Raw genomic sequence first — 10178 nt, forward strand, 5'->3', positions numbered from 1 at the left:
CATGCAATTGCACAATAATGTGCTATTAGACAACGGACCATGCACGTGCTAACCTCGATTATAAACCTCAGTGCTTCCCATTGTTTCCCTACAACACATATAAGGTAGTTAGTCATCATGTTAAGTAAGGGTTCGCATGCTATCAGTAAAATATGTTGATGAAAAATAATCACATTGCAGATTCATCAGATTAATTCAAGTCACACGGAAACCCCATTTATCCAAACCAAGTACGATTAAGAACTAGGAAATATAACAATTGTATATGTTTCTCATGTATTAAGTGCAGCCAAATTCGATTTATTCCTCACATGCACAACAATACAAAATTCTACCCACGACAATTGGACATCGTAGTGTAGAATTGAACCAAGCAGTTAGCTAAACACCACAACAAATGAACCAAACATTAACTGAGCACCACATTGCACAATATAACATACTCCTAATAGAAGATCAGACAGTTAACCAAACCAAGCATGCTTAACAACTTGGAAACATAGCAATTGTATTTGTTTCTCATGTATTTAGTATAGCCAAATTCGATTTATTTCTCACATGGTATACAATAAAAGAATGCAGCCACAACAATTGAACATCGCATTACAGAATTGAACCAAGCAGTTAACTAAACACCACAACAAATGAACCAAACGTTAGCTGAGCACCACATTGCACAATATAACATACTCGTAATAGAAGATCAGACAGTTAACCAAACCAAGCATGCTTAACAACTTGGAAATATTGCACCCTGAAGAATTGAACATCACATTTGTAGAATTGAACCAATAAGTTAACTGAACACCACATTGCACGACATATAGAACATATACACTAGAATTTGTTAAGGAAAGGCAGTAGCTAGCAAACGATGGCCTCGAGAAAACGCCATGAACTGTCATTTAAAGCAGCCAACCGCGTCGTGGCGTCGACGCGCGAGGCTTCAACGGTGGCCTTGATAACCCCCAAGTATAGGGGATCAATTGTAGCCTCTTTCGATAAGTAAGAGTGTCGAACCCAACGAGGAGCTAAAGGTAGAACAAATATTCCCTCAAGTTCTATCAACCACCGATACGACTCTACGCACGCTTAACGTTCGCTTTACCTAAAACAAGTATGAAACTAGAAGTACTTTGTAGGTGTTTTTGGATAGGTTTGCAAGAATATAAAGAGCACGTAAATAAAAACTAGGGGATGTTTAGATAGAGACACAATAAAGTAAATATAGCGAGTGTGGAAAAGTGGTGGTAGGAGTTGCGAAATTGTCCCTAAGCAATTGACTACTTTACTAGACCGATAGCAAGTTTTATGTGGGAGAGGCCACTGCTAGCATGTCATCCCTTATTTGGAATTCTATGCACTTATGATTGGAACTATTAGCAAGCATCCGCAACTACTAACGTTCATTAAGGTAAATCACAACCATAGCATTAAGATATTTTGGTCCCCCTTCAATCCCGTATGCATCAATTTCTATGCTAGGTAGAAGCTTCTGTCACTCTTGCCCTCCAATACATAGTCCTATCAACATACAACTAACCCTATGGTGTGATCCACGCGCGCGCTCATATGATGGGCACCAAAGGATAGCAACATAACCACAAGCAAATTAAACCAATCATAGCAATTCATCAACCACCGATAGGACAACGAAAATCTACTCAGACATCATAGGATGGCAACACATCATTGGATAATAATATGAAGCATAAAACACCATGTTCAAGTAGAGGGTACAGCGGGTTGCGGGAGAGTGGACCGCTGTAGATAGAGGGGGGAAGGTGATGGAGATGTTGGTGAAGATGGCGGAGGTGTTGGTGAAGATCGCGGTGATGATGATGACTCCGGCGGCGTTCCGGCGCCACCGGAAGCGAGGGGAGAGAGCCCCCCTCCTTCTTCTTCTTCCTTGACCTTCTCCCTAGATGGGAGAAGGGTTTACCCTCTGGTCCATGGTCTCCATGGGGTGGGAGGGGCGAGAGCCCCTCTGAGATTGGATCCGTCTCTCTGTCTCTCTCTGTTTCTGCGCTCTCAGATCTGGCCTTTCACTGTTTCTTTTATAACCGGAGATCCGTAACTCCGATTGGGCTGAATTTTGGACACGATATCTATCCGGAAATTAGCTTTCTTGCGGCGAAAGAAGGCTCCAACCGCCTTACAGGGTGGCCACGAGGGTCCAGGGCGCGCCCCCTACCTCGTGGCCCCCTCGGGCATCATATCGCGTTGATTCTTCTTCCCAAAAATCAAAAATATTCCAAAAAATTCTCTTTCAGTTTGTATCCCGTTTGGACTCAGTTTGATATGGATTTTCTACGAAACAAAAAACATGCAACAAACAGGAACTGGCACTGGGCACTGGATCAATATGTTAGTCCCAAAAATAGTATAAAAAGTTGCCAAAAGTATATGAAAGTTGTAGAATATTGGCATGGAGCAATCAAAAATTATGGATACGATGGAGACGTATCAGCATCCCCAAGCTTAATTCCTGCTCGTCCTCGAGTAGGTAAATGATAAAAAAGATAATTTTTGATGTGGAATGCTACCTAGCATAATCTTGATCACATAATCTAATCATGGCATGAATATTAAGACACGAGTGATTCAAAGCAATAGTCTATCATTTGACATTAAGACAATAATACTTCAAGCATACTAATAAAGCAATCATGTCTTTTCAAAATAACATGGCCAAAGAAAATTATCCCTACAAAATCATATAGTCTGGCTATGCTCCATCTTCACCACACAAAATATTCACATCATGCACAACCCCGATGACAAGCCGAGCAATTGGTTCATACTTTTTAACGCGATTCAGCCTTTTCAACCCTCACGCAATACATGAGCGCAAGCAATGGATATAGCACTATGGGTGGAATAGAATATGATGATGGGGGTTATGTGGAGAAGACAAAAAAGGAGAAAGTCTCACACCGACGCGGCTAATCAACGGGCTATGGAGATGCCCATCAATTGATGTCAATGTGAGGAGTAGGGATTGCCATGCAACGGATGCACTAGAACTATAAGTATATGAAAGCTCAAACTGAAACTAAGTGGGTGTGCATCCAACTTGCTTGCTCATGAAGACCTAGGGCATTTGAGGAAGCCCATCGTTGGAATATACAAGCCAAGTTCTATAATGAAAATTCCCACTAGTATATGAAAGTGATAACTCAAGAGACTCTCTATATGAAGAACATGGTGCTACTTTGAAGCACAAGTGTGGTAAAAGGATAGTAACATTGCCCCCTTTTCTCTCTTTTTTGCGGGCTTCTTCGGCCCCCTTTTTTATTTAGGCTTCTTTGGCCTCTCTTTTTTTTGGGCAATGCTCTAATAATGATGACCATCACACTTTTATTTACTTACAACTCAATATTACAACTTGATACTAGAACAAAGATATGACTCTATATGAATGCCTCCGGCGGTGTACCGGGATGTGCAATGATCTAGCGTAGCAATGACATTAAAAAACGGACAAGCCATGAAAACATCATGCTAGCTATCTTACGATCTTGCAAAGCAATATGACAATAAATGCTCAAGTCATGTATATGATGATGATGGAAGTTGCATGGCGATATATCTCGGAATGGCTATGGAAATGCCATAATAGGTAGGTATGGTGGCTGTTTTGAGGAAGATATAACGAGGCTTATGTGTGATAGAGCGTATCGTATCACGGGGTTTGGATGCACCGGCGAAGTTTGCACCAACTCTCGAGGTGAGAAAGGGCAATGCACGGTATCGAACAGGCTAGCAATGATGGAATGGTGAGAGTGCGTATAATCCATGGACTCACATTAGTCATAAAGAACTCATATACTTATTGCAAAATTTTATTAGCCCTCGAAGCAAAGTACTACTACGCATGCCCCTAGGGGGATAGATTGGTAGGAAAAGACAATCGCTCGTCCCCGACCGCCAGTCATAAGGAAGACAATCAATAAATACCTCATGCTCCAACTTCGTTACATAACGGTTCACCATACGTGCATGCTACGGGAATCACAAACCTCAACACAAGTATTTCTACTAATCCACAACTACCCACTAGCATGACTCTAATATCACCATCTTTATATCACAAAACTATTGCAAAATCAAACATATCATATTCAATGATCTACAAGTTTTATGTAGGATTTTATGACTAACCATGTGAATGACCAGTTCGTGTCATCTCTCTAAATAGATATAAGTGAAGCAAGAGAGTTTAATTCTTTCTACAAAAGATATGCCCACGCTCTAATAAGTATAAGTGAAGCAAAAGAGCATTCTACAAATGGCGGTTTTCTATGTGAAGAGAAACAGGCAATCCAAACTTCAAATGATATAAGTGAAGCACATGAAGCATTCTATAAAGCCATACTCAAAAGATATAAGTGAAGTGCAAAGAGCGTTCTATAAATCAACCATGGACTATCTCATACCTGCATGGTGCATAAAAGAAAAATGAAAACTAAATGCAAAAGACGCTCCAAGATTTGCACATATCGCATGAACGAAACGAATCCGAAAACATACCGATACTCGTTGAAGAAAGAAAAATGAAAACTAAATGCAAAAGACGCTCCAAGTTTTTGTAATCAAGATTCACAAAGTTTTCGTGAGCATGAACAAAGTTCAAGGCTAGCTCCCACTTTAACAATGCTCGTCTTTCTCACTTTTCGCTTTTCTTTTTTGAAAAGTTTTGGGTTCCCCTCTTTATTTTTTTGTTTTTAAACTATATAAAAGCACTCAACAGAAATAAATGAATCTCTAAAAGTTCCGGGTTGTCTCCCTGGCAGCGCTTTCTTTAAAGCCATTAAGCTAGGCATAAAGTGCTCAAGTAATGGATCCACCCGGATCCCAAGGTATATCAAAGCCAATTTGAATTAGCAATGATTTGGCATTTAGTAGTGAGCACAAAGCAACATATATCAAGTAATGACGAAGCCTAACTCTCTTCCTATGCATCGGCATGTCATACAAGAACAATTCATGCACATCAAGTAAAGGCCAATACATAGCATAATCAGTTTCTTGCAATTTTATCGTGTGGGAAACATAGAGAGGTGGATATATAGATACTCTCTCATAATAATTGCAAGTAGGAGCAGCAAGCACATGCATATTATATCTATCAAAATCATCATGTGTAATAGTAAAACACAACCCATCAATATAATCCTTAATAAGCACAAACTTCTCCGATATAGTGTAGTTTGGAGAATTCAAAAAGATAATAGGACTATCATGCGTGGGTGCAATAGCAACAATTTCATGTTTAACATAAGGAACTATAGCAAGTTCATCTCCATAAGCATAATTCATATTGGCATCTTGGCCACAAGCATAGCAAGCATCATCAAAAAGGGATATTTCAAAAGAATCAACGGGATCATAACAATCATCATAGCATTCATCCTTCGGTAAGCACGAAGGGAAATTAAACAATGTATGAGTTGAAGAGTTAATCTCATTAGAAGGTGGGCACGGGTAGCTAATCCGCTCTTCCTCCTTTTGTTCTTCGCTCTCCTCATCATCTTTTTCATCCAATGAGCTCACAGCTTCATCAATTTCTTCTTCCATGGACTCCTGCAAAATATTAGTCTCTTCTTGGACAGCGGAGGAGTCCTCAATATATGGTTTAACATAGGCATTAGAGGCATAATTATCATAACAATATTCAAGTATGGCAAAAAAATTAGATTTATAAAGAGTAGCATCATACTTTTCAATCAAAGAAGCAATTTCATAAGCACCCTTAAAAGCAACAAATTCTTCAGTTTGTTGAACATCATAGTAATTATAAACACCCTTAGCATACGAAGATACGATTCCATTATCGCTAAACTCACATTGGTAGGGGAGGTGTTTCTTAGGGTTTTCAGAACAACAAGTAAAATCATATATCTCTACTCCTAATGGACGAGTTGGTGAATCGTCTCTGCGGTTTATTTTCGCTGGGTTTTTTTCGTCTCTCCACCCACCACCCCCTCCCACCCTGGTCTGCGGTTTATTTTCGCTGGTTTTTTTCGTCTCTCCTCCCACCACCCCTCCCACCCTGGTCCATCGGTTTATTTTTCTCTCCACTCTTTATTACAACCAGAACTTTCCTAACGTATAACAAATCACGGATCTAACTTTCTTAAATTATGCAAATCAATCGATTCCTTTTATTGGTTCAATTTGTCTTAGGAAACAAATAAAATATTTTCAGGAAACAAATAATACATTTTAATCTAACTTCCTTAAATTATGCAAATCAATCGATTCCTTTTATTGGTTCAATTTGTCTTAGGAAACAAATAACAGATTTTCAGGAAACAAATAATACATTTTAATCTAACTTTCCTAACTTATCTAAATCAATCGATTTCTCTTATTAGTGAAATTTTTTTTAGGAAACAAATAACAGACACGTCACAACTTTCCTCCCAATAAATAGTTTCTTAACATTTGCAAACTTTCCTAATCAGACACGTCACAAACGGGCAGGTACTGATATCACGTTACCAAACAATAAAACCCCATTTGCATAGAAATCAGTTCAAAAATCCTAACTTTCCTAAATTTTTATCTTTCCTTGATAACAACCAATATTTCCTATGTTTTCCACCTATTGAAGGAAATCACCCCTCCATCGATATTAGCATTTTTTGAACTGAGATCTCCGGGTTATAATTTTTTTTGCGATCCTTTCCAACTGTGACCTCTCCTTCCACTCCGGCTCCTTCTCGCATAAACACCTCCACCACAGCCAGGTGAGACCGCCCCAGACCTCCTGCCTCTCCACACCTTCTCCGCCACCTCCTTCTCGTACTCCATTAACAATCCCTCCGCCACATTTGTCCACGGCGGTGTCGAGGGCATGGCGCAGCAGCGTACCAGCGGTAGAGCAGCAGGAAGCAACACGCAGCAGGCGAGGCGAGCGGCCGACGATGGAGGGCAGAGATGCGGCCGGCGTGGCTGAGTGGGCGGCCGGCAGAAGATGGCCACGACTGGAGGCGGCGCGAGGCAGGGGCGCGACAACGGGGTGAGCAAAGGGATAGGCGGCAGCAGACGGGGCGAGCGCAGCCAGCGAGAGTGTGGTGCGCGGCCAGGGTGTGTGTCGCGCGGGGCACAGTGGTGCGGTGGTTGCGGCGAGCGCGACAGCAGCGGCGGGCGCGACCGACGCTGTGTAGCACGGGCGTGGGCATGGAGAGGGAGTGGCCCCGCGGGCGCGGAAGAAGAGCGGCAGGCTCGGGCATGGGCATGCATAGGAGCGGGCATGTGCCATGGGGTCAATCCGAGGAGCTCGGTGGCTACCCCTGCAATGGCCATGGCGGACGGCGGTTCTCGGCCACGGCGAAATACCTAACGAGAGCAAACAGGGGAAAGGCAAGAGGAGATCATGGCGGTGTCAATGGCGCCCTAGGGGAAGACATGGGAGCTCGGGGCGGCGTGGATCGAACGGCAATGTCGCGGTGGCCCAAGGTTGAGGAAGACGGCAGCGACGTCGATGCGGAGGTGCTGGACTTGATCTCGTTGGCGCAGACGAAGTAGCGAAGGCGTTCGGAGCTCCTCGACAAGCTCCTAGCCCGCAGGGAGGGTAGTGGCCATGTGGACGGGGTCGGTCATGGTGGCCGTGGCGTCTGACTTCGTCCAGATCGACGGGATCGAGCGAGCGAGGAGGAGAAGTGGATTTGGGAGGGGGCGTCGAGGAGGAGTGAGGCCATGGGGGAAGGGAAGGAAGGGCGTCACCCTTATCCATTCCCCTTCGATGCCAGCGAGGTGGTCGGGCGAGAGCCCGGCTCTGTAGCGACGCGGTTCGGGGAACAGGAGAAGATGACCGCGCGGGGACTGGACCGCTGAGCCGGTTCGGTGGCAAGGCCCGGGGGGCAGGGCGAATCCCCTTTTACAGCGTCCTTTTGGTATTTCAATGTATTCTAATCTGTTTCTCCTTTTTAACACTGTTTTCTATTTATTCTTATCAACATTAATGATCTCTACTCCTAATGTCTCAGTTGGTAGTCTCCGTTCCGGGTTTATTTTCGTCCCACCTCCCGAGTGAGGGAGAGGGGGAGAGAGAGTCAGGAAGAGGGAGGGGGAGGGGGTGTGTGTGTGAGAATTTGATGGTAAAAAAGGTCGTTAATGTCACTTAATATTTATGAGAATATTAAATGTAATATTAACATAATTGATACTGAACTTTTAAAGTTAATGTGGCCCCGTTGCAATGCACGGGCATTCTTCTAGTTTCACATAAATTCCAAGCATAACATTGCAAACGATGAATTTGATCCAGTAAAAGTTTCCCTTTTTGAGATATGCGGTGTCACACATAACAAGCATGCTCATCTAAAGATTTGTCCTCAACTAAGCTAGTTGAGGTTTCAGCACAAGCACATAGGGATCGAAGATGATCCAAGTAAAAAGCTTCAGGAGTGCGATAGATTTTGAGTGGTTCTTCAACCATTGGTTCAGTAGGTACAACTATTTTTTTTGGTATTTTGCGTTTCCTACCCATAATTAAAGATAGAAAACAACTTAGAACAGCAAATAAAAATTACTTAGTGATAAAGCAAACAAGCACACATGAGAATATTCACCACACGCTATGACTCCCCGGCAACGGCGCCAGAAAAAGGTCTTGATAACCCACAAGTATAGGGGGTCAATTGTAGCCTCTTTCGATAAGTAAGAGTGTTGAACCCAACGAGGAGCTAAAGGTAGAACAAATATTCCCTCAAGTTTTATCGACCACCGATACAACTCTACGCACACTTAACGTTCGCTTTACCTAAAACAAGTATGAAACTAGAAGTACTTTGTAGGTGTTTTTGGATAGGTTTGCAAGAATATAAAGAGCATGTAAATAAAAACTAGGGGTTGTTTAGATAGAGACACAATAAAGTAAATATAGCGAGTGTGGAAAAGTGGTGGTAGGAGTTGCGAAATTGTCCCTAAGAAATTGACTACTTTACTAGACCGATAGCAAGTTTTATTTGGGAGAGGCCACTGCTGGCATGTCATCCCTCACTTGGAATTCTATGCACTTATGATTGGAACTATTAGCAAGCATCTGCAACTACTAACTGTTGACACCAGATTTTGGCATGATTGAAAATATAATTAAGAAGGCCTTAAATGGAAAAGTGCTCAAAGTGAGGAAGTTCCGTATCATCAAAAGGAGAAACTTTGATATTTGGGTCATAGCCATCCAGTCTCATCTCTAAGGCCGAAGTTGTGTTCGAAGTACTGAGATTTTGTATCTAAAACACTATTCGGCTGATTACACCCTCAAGATGGCCTCGGATGAAGGAGCACTCTAAAGGAATTGTCTTCGTATCATCGAGGTGATCGATTTTCATATATAAATCATCTCAATCCGAATTCGTATGCAAAAATTACAGTCAATATGGTGCGGACCAGCTAGGGATCAAGATATTACGCTGGACATCAGACACATGTTGATGGATGTCTGATACAATGCGTGAGCAATTAGCCATTGAAGACGATCTCAGATCTAAAAGTGTTCAACATAAAAGTTGTTCTTCCCGTCGAAACGTTCAAGATTTCTTTTGGGCTTGTTTCCATCGGAGGTTGTTTACCACCTCAAAAATTACCCGCAAGGTGCAGCCAGTTTAAACCGAACAGTTTTGGAAAGTTCGGACAAAACCAATCCGAATTTGACTAGGGTTTTGGACGTGAATCCAAGCCTTTTCCTCACGAGAAGTCCAGCCGCCACTTATATACCTAAGGGGTGACGGCCGATTGAACAACACATAATCGAACAAATCATCTACCACTTTTTATCTTTTATTTTTTCTCCTTAACCCTAGTTCTTCTTCTTCCTTGTTCTTCGTCTGTTCTTCTTGTTGCAGGGCGGCGAACCTCGAGGCCCTAGGGGCGATTAGGTCGACCTAGGGCAGCCCATAGCCGGCGTGCGCCCCGACGGGGTCCCTCCCGGGCGTGTGGGGTTTCGGGTCAACAAAAGCGCCCACCGGATTGCCAGTGTACCGCGCTTCCGGACGGGTCTCCTTCGACGTGAGCTGCGGTGCATCACCCCCGGCGTTGAGGGTACACGGTGACGTGTTCATGTGCGAACACACTTTTTGGCGACTCCGCTAGGGACGAAGCTTTGAACGGTCTCCGGCCCGTTCTTGCTACGAAGAGATCGTCATCTAGGGTTTGCAATCTACAAA

Source organism: Triticum aestivum, chromosome 2D, assembly GCF_018294505.1.
Source record: "Triticum aestivum cultivar Chinese Spring chromosome 2D, IWGSC CS RefSeq v2.1, whole genome shotgun sequence".
Classification (NCBI taxonomy): domain Eukaryota; kingdom Viridiplantae; phylum Streptophyta; class Magnoliopsida; order Poales; family Poaceae; genus Triticum; species Triticum aestivum.